The sequence below is a fragment of the Ovis aries genome, chromosome 13, assembly GCF_016772045.2.
Source record: "Ovis aries strain OAR_USU_Benz2616 breed Rambouillet chromosome 13, ARS-UI_Ramb_v3.0, whole genome shotgun sequence".
Classification (NCBI taxonomy): Eukaryota; Metazoa; Chordata; class Mammalia; order Artiodactyla; family Bovidae; genus Ovis; species Ovis aries.
The window spans coordinates 36,692,010-36,710,013 of record NC_056066.1 but is presented as its reverse complement, the minus strand read 5'-3'; the positions used below and the strand labels follow the sequence as shown (position 1 = coordinate 36,710,013).

The 18,004-nt window shown below is 40.9% G+C and overlaps 1 pseudogene; it reads left to right on the top strand.

The window, feature by feature from the left end:
* The window catches only part of LOC101121284 (patched domain-containing protein 3-like), a 51,691-nt pseudogene extending 34,089 nt beyond the window's left edge, over positions 1–17,602 (top strand).
* Positions 17,603–18,004: the final 402 nt, after the last annotated feature.

Genomic DNA, 18,004 nt, shown 5'->3' with positions numbered 1-18,004 from the left:
TCTTCATTCCCTCCCTAAGGACGATCACAGGTTCTTTTAGGGCTTTAATAAGACTTAGAGTCAATTTTCCTCTCTTTTTCGTCTCCTTCCTCACCATCAACTCATGTAGAGTCTTAGACTCCTTAGGTTTTTGGTGCAAGGTTGTATGTGCTAGGAAAATTGAAGCCTACAATTTAGGCCACGGCCAGGGAGCGTGCAACGTGTGCTCATGACGCCACCTCCTGGTGACGTATTGAACTGCACACTAAAGCAGTTCTCAAGGTTTTTGTTCACAGAAACCCTGTACACCCCAAATTATTGAGGATCAACAGCAATACGTGAACCGTGAACTTCCAGACGTTCAAGCTGGTTTTAGAAAAGGCAGAGGAACCAGAGATCAAATTGCCAACATCCGCTGGATCATCGAAAAAGCAAGAGAGTTCCAGAAAAACATCTATTTATGCTTTATTGACTATGCCAAAACCTTTGACTGTGTGGATCACAATAAACTGTGGAAAATTCTGAAAGAGATGGGAATACCAGACCACCTGACCTTCCTCTTGAGAAACCTATATGCAGATCAGGAAGCAACAGTTAGAACTGGACTTGAAACAACAGACTGTTTCCAAATAGGAAAAGGAGTATGTCAAGGCTGTACATTGTCACCCTGCTTATTTAACTTCTATGCAGAGTACATCATGAGAAGCGCTGGGCTGGAAGAAGCACAAGCTGGAATCAAGATTGCCAGGAGAAATATCAATAACCTCAGATATGCAGATGACACCACCCTTATGGCAGAAAGTGAAGAGGAACTAAAAAGCCTCTTGATGAAAGTGAAACAGGAGAGTGAAAAAGTTGGCTTAAAGCTCAACATTCAGAAAACGAAGATCATGGCATCTGCTCCCATCACTTCATGGGAAATAGATGGGGAAACAGTGGAAACAGTGTCAGACTTTGTTTTTTTGGGCTCCAAAATTACTGCAGATGGGGACCGCAGCCATGAAATTAAAAGACGCTTACTCTTTGGAAGGAAAGTTATGACCAACCTAGATAGCATATTGAAAAGCAGAGACATCATTTTGCCAACAAACGTCCGTCTAGTCAAGGCTATGGTTTTTCCTGTGGTCATGTATGGATGTGAGAGTTGGACTGTGAAGAAAGCTGAGCGCCGAAGAATTGATGCTTTTGAACTGTGGTATTGGAGAAGACTCTTGAGAGTCCCATGGACTGCAAGGAGATCCAACTAGTCCATTCTAAAGGAGATCAGTCCTGGCTGTTCTTTGGAAGGAATGATGCTAAAGCTGAAACTCCAGTACTTTGGCCACTTCATGCAAAGGGTTGACTCATTGGAAAAGACTCTGATGCTGGGAAGGATTGGGGGCAGGGGGAAAAGGGCACGACAGAGGATGAGATGGCTGGATGGCATCACTGACTCGATGGACGTGAGCTTGAGTGAACCCCGGGAGTTGGTGATAGACAGGGAGGCCTGGTGTGCTGCAGCAATTCATGGGGTCGCAAAGAGTCGGACACGACTGAGCGACTGAACTGAACTGAATTGATTGAGAATATTTATAGTCTTATAAATTGCAAACAAAAATGTTAACATTCCTTAAAGCATTAAAATAGCAATAATAAAGTCATTACATGTTAATGTAAATAACATCTTTATGAAAAAGATCATTGTTTCCCAAAACAAAAAATCGATGAGAATAATTGCCTTGTTTTAAATTGCTGCATATCTAATATAGAACTTAATAAAAGACACCTAGATTCTCATGTCTGCTTCTACATTCAGTGAATTTCAAGGTGGTGCTTTGGTTGAAGTACATGAAGAAAATCCACCCTCGCAGGTATATGGCCTTTTCAAATAATTGGGTATATTCTTCTCTGATACTACATTGAAATCTGACAACTAGTAGTTCCTTAAAGTTTAGCTGCTCTGTGAAATCGTAAAGCCCATCAGTGAACTTCTTTTCTGTTACATTAAAATATGTTGTCTCTATGGCACTTTGAATCTATCTTTATCAACACCTGATTTTGTAACACTGACCTGTGATCATCTGGAAAGCCACTGGCTGCTGAGTTATGTGTTTTAACATATTCCACTACATTCTACAACGGGAAAAAATGTACTTAGTATATTTACCACCAATGTCATCAGAAAAGTGTTTAAGTTGAGAAAATGTCAAGTCCACTGTGGTGAACGCAAATTTCCCAAAATTTTACTTTTTGCTTTGAAAGTTTAAATTGTGTAATTCACAACAACTGCCAAGTGACTTTCCTTGCAATGACAAGCTTATTTTGTGCATTTTTGAGAAAATATCTGCCAATACCCAAATCTCAATAAACTTGCTTTGCCTGTCATTTGTTATTTAGAGTAAAAACGATGTTTTGTGAAAAAGAAAATAATTCATTTCACAACTCAACAAACTTCCAAGTGTTTTCCCTTTAGACAAGCACAATCTGGCATGAAGCAATAGTGCTTTATGCTTACCTCCCATTTCATCATGCAAAAAATTTTAAAGACGTGTATTTTAAGGGTAAATAGTAAAATTAATAATTGGTACTGCTTCTTCAATATCATTCTTCAGTGAAACTGGCATTTTAAAACCTGATCAAGACATTTAACAGTGACTCCCTGACACTGTTTATTGTTATTTTGTTCATGAGGGCTTGGTGTAAGAACAGAATCCACTCTGCATATTTTAAGCAAGAAAGGGTTGAACATACTCTTAGGTGATTACACAGTTACTGTGGAGTCTAACACAAGTTCTAGGCTGGGATTCCAGGATCTTTGTTGTCAGAACACTGTAGAACTGACCACCAGCAAAACTACCTCCTTGGAGACCACCCCTGGAGTTGTCCCCACATCAACAAACCTCTGGTGTCTGTACACCAGGAAACTGGGGACGTATGACAGGAAGATGTTCCAGAGTCCCCTGGCTTAGCAGCAGAGCGCATGTAAAGCCAGTCTTCACTGAGCTCCTGTGATCCATGTATCATGTGAGTCGATCCAATTCGCAGAATCGAATTTTCATCCGTTACCTCCAACAGCAAAGAAGCCTGGGAAATAGAGCGTTCGGCTTTCTAACCTCTCAAACTTAGAAGGAAAGTGAAATGAAGATTGAATGAGCCAGTTCTGGTTTGGACCTAGTCAACAGAAATTAGTCCAGTGATGACAACTGGCAGGTAGCTTACTTTCTCTGCAAGCGACAGAAAATCCGCCTAGACACTGTACAGATTTCTCTCTTGCACTTTTACCCATTGATTGTGAGCAAATGGGCCAACTGCTGCCGTGAAGCCAGACAGAATGGCAGGGGTGTGAAGGGTAGGGAGTGGGATCAGGCAGGGATCACTCAGAGAACCTGCACTGTCCTTAACCAGAAACCCACGTCTTTCTGTGGGTGACCCTGGGATGTCACAATAGGGACCATGGAATGTTCTGACATCTCTGTTCAAAAGCCCTCCTTCTAGTCCACTTAGCAATGTTTCTTTTTAACCCAGCAATTCTCAAAACTTGATACTGTGTTTGAAATGTGGGTTAAAATAGTCTTGAGCTGTACTGCCAGAGACTTGAATTCAGTTTAAGATAGAATCTAAATTTCTTTTACATCTTTTTTTTAATTATATCTTCTTTCCTCCTTTTTCTTCCCTCTCTTCCTCCCTCCTGTTCTTCCTTCTCTCCTTCCTCCTCCTTCCTTCCTTGATTCCTTCATTCACAGTTTATCTCGGGAGTTTGGATGCAGTTGGTCTACTGACCTCAGTGAAAGAAATACAGTCTTGACCCATCAGGTCCCGATCCTGAGAACCCAGATCCGCCCGTTTCAGGAGACCATTGCCACAGATGAAAGGAAGTCAGCTCTCACTCTGCGATCAGTTAGCCCTCCCCTGGGTGGAGGGACACAACAAGGCTGAGCAACTGTGACTTCTTCCCCTGCTTTTACATTAAGGAAGTTATTTCCCAACCAAATTTAGCTAAAGTCCAACTACTAGTTTACCTGAAAAGTATTATTTCTTTCCTCTGTTTCGTTTCCATTAGATTCCTCTTCCTGGATTTTATTTGGGCATATATTGTAAATCAAAGATCTATCTTTCCCCCATCTTATTTCATCACTGCTTTGTGATATTTCCTGTATCTTATTTTCAGTTTTTTTTTTAGAGTCTCTTTCTCATTATTTTGCTTTATTGCTTTGTTTATTAGGTGTTTGACCAGTGCACCGCCCCTTTAATTCTTGTAGCTATCTAGTTTATTTTTATATTAAATATATAATATTTACATTATATTTTACATTAGGAGAAACCCATTATTCTCCTTGTACTTTCTCTTTAAAAAACTTTCTATTTCCACCGATTATTGATATTTTTATTTTTCTTCCAGATGAACTTGAGGAATAAATCTGTATTGATTTTTCCTTCCCTTTATTTTTTCTTTTAAATTGGCCAAACAGGCTTCTCACACTCTCATTTATTTCTTCTTATCTTTCAGCAATCTTTCTTTCCTTCCCTTATACTTAGAATTCACCACTCACAGCATACATAATAAACTGGTTTCTTCTTTTGTCTTTAAGACTGTCTTCAATAGTCATATTTCCTCAAAACACACTGATTTTCTCTCACACCTAGAAACCTTTCCATCTTCTTGACCTTGAAATAAGGACAATGAAAACAAACCTCAATCCTCAGAGTTTAAAAAAATCAATTTTGGAAAACGACTTCTCTCTTCCTTATCCTCTAAAAGCAACAAAAGTTATTCTTTTTTTATGTCAGCACAACAACAGAGGCTAAAATTATCTGCGCAGCACCATTTAAATCATGTCTTTCTCTGCCTCATACTGACACAGCTTAAATATTTAAATACAGTTTCTTTGTTGTGAACACAAATCACCAGCCTTTCTCCATCACTCTATAATCCACACGTCACCAATACGCTAAGCAAATTGTAAGCAAGTACACTGAAATTTGTCCGGATTGACTTGTGTCATCAGTATTGTCTATGTACACAACTAAGAAATATATAGGCTGCCCAGGTGGCTCTAGTGGTAAAGAATCTGCCTGCAGATGCAGGACATGCAAGAGACTAGGGTTCAATCCCTGGGTCAGAAAGATCCCTTGGAGTAGGAAATGGCAACCCACTCCAGTATTCTTGCCTGGAAAATTCAATGGTCAGAGAGCCTGGTGGGCTACAGTCCACAGGGTCACAAAGAGTTGGACACACTGAGCCACTGAGCAGACACACACGTGTAATATACAAAGATGCTGTGGTGCCCTTCGGTGTGTTTTCAGTTCTCAGTGTGTGCTCTGTCCATAGCCTGCAAAGCCATAGCCACCGCCACCGCCTGCATAGCCACTGATGTTTGGGTCCAGGTTTACCAATAAAGCCCAACAGAACCAATGAGACAGTTTCTCTTGTAAGAATTTGGACCTGAGAAACAAAGATGTCATGAATCCCTGCTGGAGATTAAATCATAGGATGTGTAAATTCTGAAGCTCTGACATTTTCACCATTAGCCATAAACCTGAGAGAACAGATGTCCGCAGAGAAACAGTGATGAAGCAGGCAGGCTGACAAGAGGGACGAGGGTGAGGGAGGAGAATTAGAGAAGGTGGCCCACACTTCTTGTATCTTCTACAGATATTTTCTTTGTGAAATTCTCCTTTAGACTATTCCTCCTCTCAGTTTTTGGAAGCACTTGAGAAGGGCTTGCTTCCCTTGTGGCTCATCTGGTAAAGAACCCACCTGCAATGCAGGAGACCTGGGTTAGATCCCTGGATCAGGAAGATCTGCTAGAGAAGGGATGGACTACCCATTCCAGTATTCTTGGGCTTCCCTTTTGGCCCAGCTGGTAAAGAATCCCCCTGCAATGTGGGAGACATTGTTTGATGTTGGGAAGATCCCCTAGAGAAGGGAAAGGTTACCCACCCCAGTATTCTGGCCTGGAGAATTTCATTGACTGTATAGTCCATGGGGTTGCAAAGAGTCAGACACGACAGAGTATAAGAATTTGGACCTGAAATGCATGAGAAGGATTAGCATTCATTCTTCTTTACGTGTTTGGTAGAATTGAAACATGGTTCAGTGAAATCATCTGATCCTGACCTTTTTTTGTTGGGAAGTTTTGTTTTTTTTTAATGACCGTTTCATTAAACCGTTTCATTAAACCTGCTCGTTATTGGTGTGTTCCAATTTCCTACTTCTTCATGATTCAGTCTTCAGAGGCTGTTTCTAGGAATCTCTCCATTTCTTCCAGGCTGTCTGTTTTTTTAATATCTATTTATTTGGATATTTTGGGATGCATGGTGTCTTAGTCACAGCACATGGAATCTTAGGCTCATTCCTTGCAGCGTGAAGGCTTCTCTCTCATTATGGCACACGGGCTTCGCTGCACCAGGCATGGAGCTCTTGTGGGCAGGCATCCAGCAGCCTACTGGGTTTACATGGCCAGTCCCCTTCTCTGGCAAGAGGCCCATCTGGACGGGCACCAAGGCAAGGCTCAGCGAACAGGAACCATGCACATAACCCTTGTTGCAGAGCATCCCCAATGCATTTCTTGGTCAGAGCGGACCCTGAACCCCTCAGAGCAGGACCTGAGCTAACAAACAGCAGCTCCTGGACAGGCCTGTGACCCTGGGCTTCCCTCTGTGCGTCCTCCTTCCAACAGATCTTCAAGATGCTTCCATGGACCCTGGGGCACTAGGCACCTGTCTGTACCCACCACCCCTCCTCTCCTGGACTCCTGGGTTCCTCCCATGCAGAGAAGGGTTTTGGGAAGTTGCTTCCTATTTATGGACCAGTTAAAATGGTTAGAAAACAAAACCAGAGCTGCAGTCACATGTCCATCCTGACCCTGAGGACCCAAACCTGTTCCTTGGAACTGGCCAGTGCGGCAAGACCCATTTTCTGCAACTATGAGCCCCTGATGGGCGAGGATTAGCTGACCCAGGCCCGTCAGCGAGCCCTTCTTACATGTGTCTGGACTGAGTCTTTATAACGCTCCCCTCAAGGCAACAAGAGTGCCTGCAGCTCTACCTGATGCCATGCTTTCTGCCCTGGGACTGGGCTGGAGAAGGAGTAAGGACCTTGCGGGCAGCCCGTGCTGAGTGGGGCTCTGCAGGACAGTCCACAGGAGTTGTCAGGAGTTGTCCTTAACTACCTGTTAAGGAACAGGACGTGTCACCTGTACCTGCTGTTGGAAGCTCTCCCCCAGACAGGGGTGAGGAAGCAAGTGAGAGGATAACAGGCAGGAAGGCCAGGGGTCTCCAAATGGAGGAAATAGGCTGCAAGTGTCAGACATTTTTTTCTCTCTCCCTTAAGTGGCAGGAGGAAACAAACTTTCTATGGAAATGTTTTTCTTAAGCAATGTTAATGAAACTATGTATTTGCTTTGGAATTTGCCTTTCTTCAAAATGGTTCCACCTAAGACTAACTTTTGCCTGATAATAGCTCAATAAACCAGTATTCGTATCAATCATTTTGTGTCTGGGGGATGACATACCTTGTGCCATCCTGTCTCAAAAATGCATATTGTGGGAGAGGGGCCTGGTGAAACTCCATCAGCCTTGAGGTGTCTCTCTTATCTGATTACTAACTTTCTAATAAACATAAAACAGCTTGCTAAAACTAGCAGAGGGGCACTCCCCATCCTCCTTCTGATGTCTACGTCAGAAGCCTTCTCTGTCCCTTTTCGTACTTTAATAAACTCTGCTATACAAAAGCTCTTGAGTGACCAAGCCTGGTCCCTGGTCCCAAAGCTAAATGTTCTTCTTTGGAGATCACGAATCCGACACTGTTCACCGTAAGCTCTCACAATAAAAAAGGCAGTGGGGGGAAGGACGGGAGGAGTAACTCAAGTAAGGGAATGGAAGCTTCCCGAAGCTCACCAAGGGCTAGGAGCAATCTGCTTGGCCTGCAGGAGCCAACCGGGCAAGCATGCTGTGGCTCAAGAGGCTCCAAGCCCTTTCCTTCAGCCTATGAGGTATTGAGAATCCCTTGGACTGCAAGGAGATCAAACCAATCGATTCTAAAGGAAATCAACCCCAAATATTTATTGGAAGGACTGATGCTGAAACTGAAGCTCCAATACTTTGGATACTTGATGCAAAGAGCCAACTCATTGGAAAAAACCCTGATGCTGGGAAAGACTGAAGGCAGGAGGAGAAGAGGATGACAGATGATGAAGACGGTTGGATGACATCACCGACTCAATGGACGAGTTGGAGCAAACTCCAGGAGATGGTCAAGGACAGGGAAGCCTGGGATGCTGCAGTCCATGGGGCTGCAAGCAGTTGGACACAATCGAGCAACTGAACAACAGGACATTTTACCTGGGAAGGGTGGAGCAGCTGGCCTGGGGGGTCAGCTCATAGTTCCTCAGAGATGCTTCTGTGTGGTCTACCAGCTTCCCACCGAGTTCGCTCATTTTGAGGGACTGCTGGCTGCATGTAAGAGAAGTTCCCAACACTGACCATATTTAGAATTATTCATTCAGTAGAGAAAGAGTGTTGATATAGGATTAGCTTGTTTTTGCTTTTTCTTCTTCTAATCACACTGAAATTAACATACTTATTCTATTTTGTAAGCACCTGTCCAATAATTAGGACAAATCCCAGAAGTGAAGTTGGCTGGTCAAAGGTATTCTGTTCTAAATTTTTAAGTCTTTTGATTTGTCCCAAAGTTATATTTTAAAAGTGTATCAATTTATAAATTTCCCTCAGCAGAATATGTGTTTATTTGCATACAACCTTCCTCAAGCCTTCAGTCTTGCTACAATATTAATTAATCTAATAAGACAAGATATCTCACTTTTGGTTGAACTAGCATCCCTTGATTAATCAAAAAGACAAATATTTCTTTCTTATATTTTCAACGATTAGCATTTTGGATTCTGTGCGTGTGTGTGTGTGTGTGTGTGTGTGTGTGTGTGTGTGTGAACTGCCTATTCATGTCCCTGGTGTGTGTTTTTCCATGTGGGGTACTAGATTTTTCCAACTCTTAAAGGCACATAATTCCATTTGATTTTCTTTTTCTCCTGATTCCTCATTTTGGATCTGTGGAGTCACCTATATATAATTATTTTGCCTAATCTAACACAATACCCTTCCTTTACACACCCTGCACTACCTCCCCCCCTATACACACACAGTGTGGATCCTCACACTTTGTTTTACTCACCTAGAATAAGACATGGTGAACTTGCAACTATGATCATAAATGGCAGCCCAGTGTACAACATCAGGCCAAAGCCACTCACCACTGCCAAGGAAGCAGAAATGACTCCAAAGACTGTGACCCACATTTTGTTTCGTATACAGTCACACCTGTAAATTTGGAGGGAAATGTCATGGAACTTGTGGTGGTAGCTTCCATACTGAAATTCCAGATATTCATAACATTCTTGACTCAGACACCTCTTCAGAGTCCTCAGGGGTAATAATTCCCATACTTGTCTGCAGGAGAACGTTAATTTCCAGTCACTAGCCCATTCCAACTGAACAAAAACAAAGATGGGGAGGGAACAGAAAAGCTGGGAATCTGTTCAGTTCAGTCACTCAATCATGTCTGACTCTCTGCGACCCCATGGACTTCGGCACCCAAGGCTTCCCTGTCCATCACCAACTCCCGGAGCCCACTCAAACTCAAGTCCATCGTATCAGTGATGCCATCCAACCATCTCATCTTCTGGAATCCCTTTCTCCTCCTGCCTTCAATCTTTTCCAGCATCAGGGTCTTTTCAAATGAGTCAGTTCTTCACACTGGGTGGCCAAAGTATTGGAGTTTCAGCTTCAGCATCAGTCCTTTCAATGAATGTTCAGGACTGATTTCCTTTAGGATTGACTGATTGGATCACCTTGTAGTCCAAGGGACTCTCAAAAGCCTTCTCCAACACTACAGTCTAAAAGCGTCAATTCTTTGGCACTCAGCTTTCTTTATAGTCAAACTCTCACATCCATACATGACTATTGGAAAAACCATAGCTTTGATTAGATGGACTGATGTTGGCAAAGTAATGTCTCTGCTTTTTTAATATGCTGTCTAGGTTGGTGATAGCTTTTCTCCCAAGGAGCAAACATCTTTTAATTTCATGGCTGCAGTCATCATATTCAGTGATTTTGGCGCTCCCCCAAAATAAAGTCACCCACTGTTTCCATTGTTTTTGCATCTATTTGCCATGAAGTGATGGGATCGAATGTCATGATCTTAGTTTTCTGAGAGCTGAGTTTTAAGCCAACTTTTTCACTCTCCTCTTTCACTTTCATCAAGAGGCTCTTTAGTTTTTCACTTTCTGCTATAAATGTGGTATCGTCTGTGTATCTAAGGTTACTGATATTTCTCCCAGCAATCTTGATTCCAGCTTGTGCTTCATCCAGCCTCGTATTTTCCATGACGTACTCTACATATAACTTAAATAAACAGGGTGACATTATACAGCCTTGATGTACTCCTTTCCTGATTTGGAACCAGTCTGTTGTTTCGTACCCAGTTCTGTTACTTCTTGACCTGCATACAGATTTCTCAGGAGGCAGGTCAGGTGGTCTGGAAGAATTTTCCACAGTTTGCTGTGATCCACACAAAGGCTTTGGAGTCGTCAATAAAGCAGAAGTAGGTGTTTTTCTGGAACTCTCTTGCTGTTTTGACGATCCAGCAGATGTTGGCAATCTGATCTCTGGTTCCTCTGCCCTTTCTAAATTTAGCTTGAACATCTGGAAGTTCATGGTTCACATACTGTTGAAGCCTGGCTTGGAGAATTTTGAGCATTATTTTGCTAGTGTGTGAGATGAGTGCGATTTTGCAGTAGTTTGAACATTCTTTGGCATTGCCTTTTGTTAGGATTGGAATGAAAACTGACCTTTTCCAGTCCTGTGGCCACTGCTCTGTTTTCCAAATTTGCTGGCATATTGAGTGCAGCACTTTCACAGCATCATCTTTTAGGATTTGAAATAGCTCAACTGCAATTCCATCACCTCCACTAGCTTTGTTCATACTGATGCTTCCTAAGGCCCACTTGACTTAGCATTCCAGAATGTCTGGCTCTAGGTGAGTGATCAGATCATCGTGCTTATCTGGGTCATGAAGATCTTTTTTGTATAGTTCTTCTGTGTATTCCTGCCACCTCTTCTTAATATCTTCTGCTTCCATTATGTCCATACCATTTCTGTCCTTTATTGTGCTCATCTTTTCATGAAATGCAGCTATTCTGGTTGATTGTTATGTAACGAGCCAAGCATGAATCCACTAACTGGCCTTTCAGAACCACAAAGATATACTAAAACATTGCAAATAGCTAATTCCCCTTTGATCTTCAAAGGAGTGTGAATGGAAGCAAGCAGTATGAAAGTGCCCACGTCTAGGGATCTTCTCACCCACTTATGACTCCAATTAGCCATAAATACAATCCTAAATATCTCCTGTATGTCAAAACTTGTTTAATATATATTGTGGCTAACAAAAAGAATAAAAGCCTCCTTCTAGAAGATATCCGTGGTTCTCCTCTGCTAGAGAAGTGTGCTCTAGAAAAGAGGCTGCATGTGTGTGCTCAGTCGATTCAGTCATGTCTGTGATCCTATGGACTGTAGCCCACTATGCTCCTCTCAATGGGATTCTCCAGGCAAGAATAGTGGAGTAGGTGGCCGTGCCCTCCCTCTAGGGGATCTTCCTAACCTAGGGATCAAACCTGCATTGCAGGAGGATTCTTTACCGCTGAGTCACCAAGGAAGCCCAAGAAAAGTGGCTGCTAATTGCAAAAAAAAGTAATACATGCTCCATTTTGAATAATACAACTTATGCCTGTTTCTAGGTTGGACCAATAAAAATGGGAATATATACACAGCATTTTAAAAATTTTTTTAAATAAAGATTTAATACTTTAACTCCCTAACAACCACAACTTTACATCTTAAAATATTGATGACAATCTCTAGGTTTCTGTTTTACTTCATCGCTATCTGTTTCAAACCAAATGACTGCCTCTAGAAATTTTTAGTAGGAGAGAGAAACTAAGTTTGGTTTGAAGACTAAGAAATTCAGCTATGGAAATGGAGTTACTGATTCCCAAAGAGCAAGAATATAACTAAACACCTTATTCATGCAAGACTACATTAAAATAATTAAACTTTCTTCTTATTAAAACAACTATGTGTGTCTGTATTTCACCTTTTCTCAAACTGCTGGTGCTATTAGTTAAACTCAGGGCCCCAAATCAACACACACACACACATGCACAAAAATAAAAGCAATTTTCTTTATCACAACAAAATTTGATTACAACGAATACCTTCTTAAAGTGACAATATTGATTTACAAGCATTTAAGATAAAAGACACTTACTCCTTGGCAGGAATGTTGTGACCAACCTAGACAGAATATTAAAAAGCAGAGACATTACTTTGCCAACAAAGGTCCATCTAGTCAAGGCTATGGTTTTTCCAGTAGTCATGTATGAATGTGAGAGTTGGACTGTAAAGAAAGCTGAGCACCGAAGAATCGATGCTTTTGAACTGTGGTGTTTGAGAAGACTCTTGAGAGTCCCTTGGACTGCAAGGAGATCCAACCAGAGCATCCTAAAGGAGATCAGTCCTGGGTGTTCATTGGAAGGACTGACGTTAAAGCTGAAACTCCAATACTTTGGCCACCTGATTTGAAGAGCTGACTCATTTGAAAAGACCCTGATGCTGGAAAAGATTGAAGGTGGGAGAAGAAGGGGATGACAGGGATGAGATGGCTGGATGGCATCACAGACTCAATGGACATGAGTTTGAGTAAACTGCAGGAGTTGGTGATGGACAGGGAGGCCTGGCATGCTGCCAGTCCATGGGGTCACAAAGAGTTGAACACGACTGAGTGACTGAACTGAACTGAACTGAAGATGAAAGTAACAAGATGAACCTTGAAATCAGAAAGATTAACAGGATAAAATCTACATATGACATGTTTAGCCCTATTCCCTCTTTCAGGTTTCTGGACTGTTGATATAAATTTTTCAGAGGATGGGGGAAGTGAAGTACATTATTGGCTAGAATGATTTGACTTTGACTAGTCACTGTGTTGACTCTCTCTAAATGACCTTTATTTTAATGTTCAATAGACAATGGAAGGAAAGATGTGAATGTAGAACACTAGTGAACACACTTGCAGATTTTCTAGTCCCCAAGAAGGACTTTGGTTAAGCAGTTTCTCAGAATTACACTTAGGAGAGTCTTAGAACTTTAGATTCCTGCAGTCCTGGAACACAGCTCTGCAGAGTCTGATCTATGGTTTATAGAGGAGTTGCAGAACTCACGTGTCTAAAAATGTCTTCATGTGATTCCGGTGCTCAGGCTGACTTGGGCATCACTGGCAGCAAAATGACCAATCACAGCAGCTCACTAACTACACATTAAAGAAAGCATAAACCAGGAGTTCCCAGGTGGTCCAATGGTTAGGACTCCTTGGCACTTTCACTGTTGGGGCCTGGGTTTGGCCACAAAAAAAGGCATAAATGAATGAAATGAAGATAATAGGCTATAATATATACAGAATGTAACTACCAAAACAGTAGAAGTAAGCCCTTCCTTGTCAGCAATTATTTTAAATATAAACAGATTAAACTTTCCAATCAAAATGCAGATATTGTTAGAATGGATAAAATAGCATGATTCAACTATATACCATTTACAAGAGATTCACTTTAAATCCAAAGACATAAATAGATTGAAAGTTAAGAGGACTGAAAAAGATACTCCCTATGAATAGCAAACAAAAGAGACTAGGAGTGCCTGTACTGATAACAGACAACATAGACTTTTTCAAAAACTGTTAAAAGAGAGAGAATGACATTATATATTTATAAAAGGGCCAATAATCAAGAAGATATAATAACTATAAACATAAAAACTTATACATTGCTAGTGGGATATAAAATGGTGTCGCCTCTGTGAAAAATAGTTTGGTGGTTCTTGCTGTTCAAAAGCAAGCTAATCCTATATCAACATGGGATTGGTCTGCTCAGAGCATATTAAAGTTTTGGAATCCTATTCAGTCTTTTAAAAGAGGTAGATATAAAGTGTTAAATGAAAAATGCTGGTTATGAAACAAGATGTTTAAAATTGAGCAATATACATGTATATTTGTATAGCACATTCTGTATAGCTAACACTTAAAATATAGCAAGGATTATCCCTGACAGGTGGAATTGCAGTTGTTTAAAGTTTTTCTTTGTATTTTCCTGTACTTTCAGGGTTTATTTTACAATAAGAAGGTAAATATGTTTATATTTTGGAAAGTAAACAGCTTGAAAGAATTAATCATTGGTTTCCTAGGGGAGATAGGGGAGGAACTGTGCACTGGATGTATACCTTCCTAGAACACACTCACACTTATTCAATGTTCCCACAGCTATAAACAGCTCAAGTGTAGACAACTGATTTCATATCAACCATCTTCTTATTGTCTGTATATACATAGACATGTGAGTGTAGGGGTGAATGTGGCGGCGGGGGTGGGGGGAGCTTTGATTTAAGTAGCTCAAGAAATGTGTGAGGACAATTTCTGAACCAAGTTCCATAAATAATAAAACCGATTTTTAAATACCTATTCCATATCAATAAGTTTATTTGTGGTCCTTAGTAGTTCAAATTCTTGCCCTTCATCCAGCTGAATGCAAGTGAAATGCACAAAGCTGGCAGCAGGGGGCCTGTCAGGATGCAGTTTGTGACAGTCTGCACAAGCGCCTGTAGGCGCTTCTCCCAGATCATACACACAGAACATCGGAATTAGTGGCAAAGTACGATTCCCAGTACCTTCCCATGTAATCCATGGAGAAGATATTACAAGGCTGGTATTAAAATCAGTCAGCATTTCAGTTGCAAGCTTCCCTGGTGCCTCAGAGGGTAAAGTGGCTGCCTGCAATGCTGGAGACCTGGGCCGATCCCTGGGTCAGGAAGATCTATTGGAGAAGGAAATGGCGATCCACTCCGGTACTCTTGCCTGGAAAATCCCCATGGACGGAAAAGCCTGGTGCAGGCTATAGTCCATGGGGTGGCAAAGAGTCAGACATGGCTGAGCGACTTCACTTTCTTTTCACTTTTCAGTTCCAAGTATTGATTTTGTATCATTACACACAGAAACAGAGGTGTACAGGAGTGAAAGCGATAGGAAGCTTGGAAGCTTGAGGGAAGTGAAATTTACCTGCAACATGCTTAGGATCCTTTGTAATCTCCTTTCTTCTCTGTACTCCTTCTCTCCTAACCTTCAGTGACAATTTCAGAGTCCTCAAACGTTCTCCAGTCCTCTTTATTACAAATCAATCAGGAAACATCACTGTGGAAGAGACTGGTTACTTTAGTATTCACTTAATATGTAAAGGATTCTTCAGGTTTACTTTGGTACATATTTCTGATCTCAAGAGTACCTACATTTTACTGACTTAATGGCTTAACTTGGGCAGGTGGTTTGAATGATAGCATTCTCGGTATCAGAAACAGACTAACAGGAAAACTACATGTATGTAGGTATCTCTGTGTGTATAAACTACGAGGTGCCTTTAAAATCATACCACATTGATAGCTAGATGCCAACTGGAGAACAGATAAATCCAGCTTATATTTTAAACAACAGGTTGTTTCCTCGATATTAGTGCCTTAGAATAAAGTGGTTTATAAGAGAAAATGGTCTCTCAAGTGTTCTGATGGAATCAGAGATACATTGCTAATCCTGCTTCACCTAATACCCTATCAGCCAGGTTTCCTGACTCTTCATTGAATACCCTGAATGATGACTAGGAGTAGAGTGTACTGAGCTATGTGTACAAATAGGAGTGTGTACAAAGCACAGAATTGTCACAGAGCAAGGAGTGATGAGTTGTCTTGTGGACTCAGAGACAACCAGAGAAGGTGTCAGAAAAAGCTGTATTCAAACACAGACTCCTCAAGATCAATGAGAACTTGAGAGACAGGCAAAGAAAACAGTTTGAGTTGATCTCGTTAACTTTTAATGGATGTTTAAAAAGTACGAATACTCTGCTTCTTTCTCTAACAGGTGTTGGGATCAATGACATGTTTACCATGATTCTGCCAGGCAGAAGACAGCATGGATAGCATGAGCAAGCGGATGTCTGATGTCTATGCAAAAGCGGCAGTACCCATTACAATCACCACCATCACCAATGTCCTGGCCTTCTATACAGGAACCTCTTTCAGGTCTGTACAATACTTTTGCATCTATACAGGAACAACCCTGCTCTTTTGTTATTTTTATAACATCACCTGTTTTAGAGCATTTATGGCTCTGGATGGTAAAAGAGAAGTAGTCTGTCTACGCTGGTTGAAGAAGCCGGAAACAATTGACCAAAAATTTTCCTCATTAAATAGTCCTGGTGCCTCCCATGCAATTCTCTCCAAGATGAATATAAAGCTGATATCCATCCAGTGAGTCTATTCTTTAGAGACTATTTTGGTCCTTTTCTCATAAGCACCGAGTCCAAGATTTTGTACATCATAAGTAGTATATATGGGTGTTTCTGAGTGCAGGAAGGTTTAGATCTCTGAAATTTGGCAAGTGATGACTCCTACATCACACCTTATTTTAATGTAGAAGAACAGTTTTCAAGTTATGGTCCCAGGATTATGGTTATCCCAGAGACGGACCTTGCCCATCTCTTGAGGTCTCGTTAATCTTGCGGAGTCTTGGTTTGGATACTGCTTTCTCTAACACCTTCTCTGGTTGCCTCTGAGTCCATAAGACAACTCATCACTTCTTGTTCTGTAATAACTCTGCACTTTGTACAGACTCTTGACTACTGGGATAAAGTTACTAGGCAAAAACTGGAAAAATGTCTGGCAGATTTTGAAAACAATGAGTGTGTAGATTAAAATCTTACAGAGTTTTGGTTACGAGAATATATAAAATATATAGAAAAACTCCATCAAGATTTAAATAAGACAGCTTTTTCAAGCAATATTCCCACTTTTTAATGGGATGTCCACTTTTTGTGTATGATATTAATATTACATCATCACAGGAAATCATTTGCTCCCAGGCCTTCATTCAAACCATCGGTATTTCTTCTTCAACCAATAAGAAGCCCATGTTACTCCATTTCCAGACATGACAGAGAAGTGTGAAGCTTCCCTAATGGTGTATAACCAGGCATTCACGTATTTTAATCAGTATTCTGCAATATTAGAAAACACTGTTGAAAATGTGACTGTTGCATCAACAGCTATGTTCATTGTTTCCTTATTGTTAGTTCCTCATCTCCTGTGTTCTTTGTGCATAACTTTTGCTATTGCTTCTGTGATTGTGGGCGTCATGGGTTTTATGGCCTTCTGGAATGTCAATCTTGATTGCATAGCCATGATTAATTTTGTTATTTGTATAGGGTTTTCTTTTGACTTTTCTGGTCACATTTCCTATGCATTTGTTTCCAGTTCAGAGCCCTCTGTAAACTGAAAAGCCACTGAAACATTGCATCTGCTAGGTTACCCTATGTGACAAAGTGCAGTTTCAACAATAGTAAGGATGTGAAGCATACATCTTCAGGATATTTTCTAAGACTATGTTTCTTGTGATGTTATTTAGAGCTGCTCACGGTCTAAGTTTTATCTGGTATTCTTAACCTTTTTTTTGAAAGTGAGTTTGAATAGCCACTAACAAACCAAAGACCAATTATAAAATTCCTTATTGGCCCAATCCAATCTGATGAAAATGCACTATTAAGAATAGTCAATAAACTAAAATCAAAGACTTGCTTCCTTGGCTTATAAATACTGTTTAAAAATGTTATTTAACACCCTGCTTATTTAACTTATATGCAGAGTACATCAAGAGAAATGCTGGGCTGGATGAAGCACAAGCTGGAATCAAGATTGAAGGGAGAAATATGCTGGAATTAGCCATTTGCAATGTTTTAGTATATCTTTGTGGTTCTGAAAGCCCAGTCAGTGGATTCATGCTTGGCTTGTTACATAAGAATCAACCAGAATAGTTGCATTTCATGCAAAGATGAGCACAACAAAGGACAGAGATGGTATGGACCTAAGAGAAGCAGAAGAT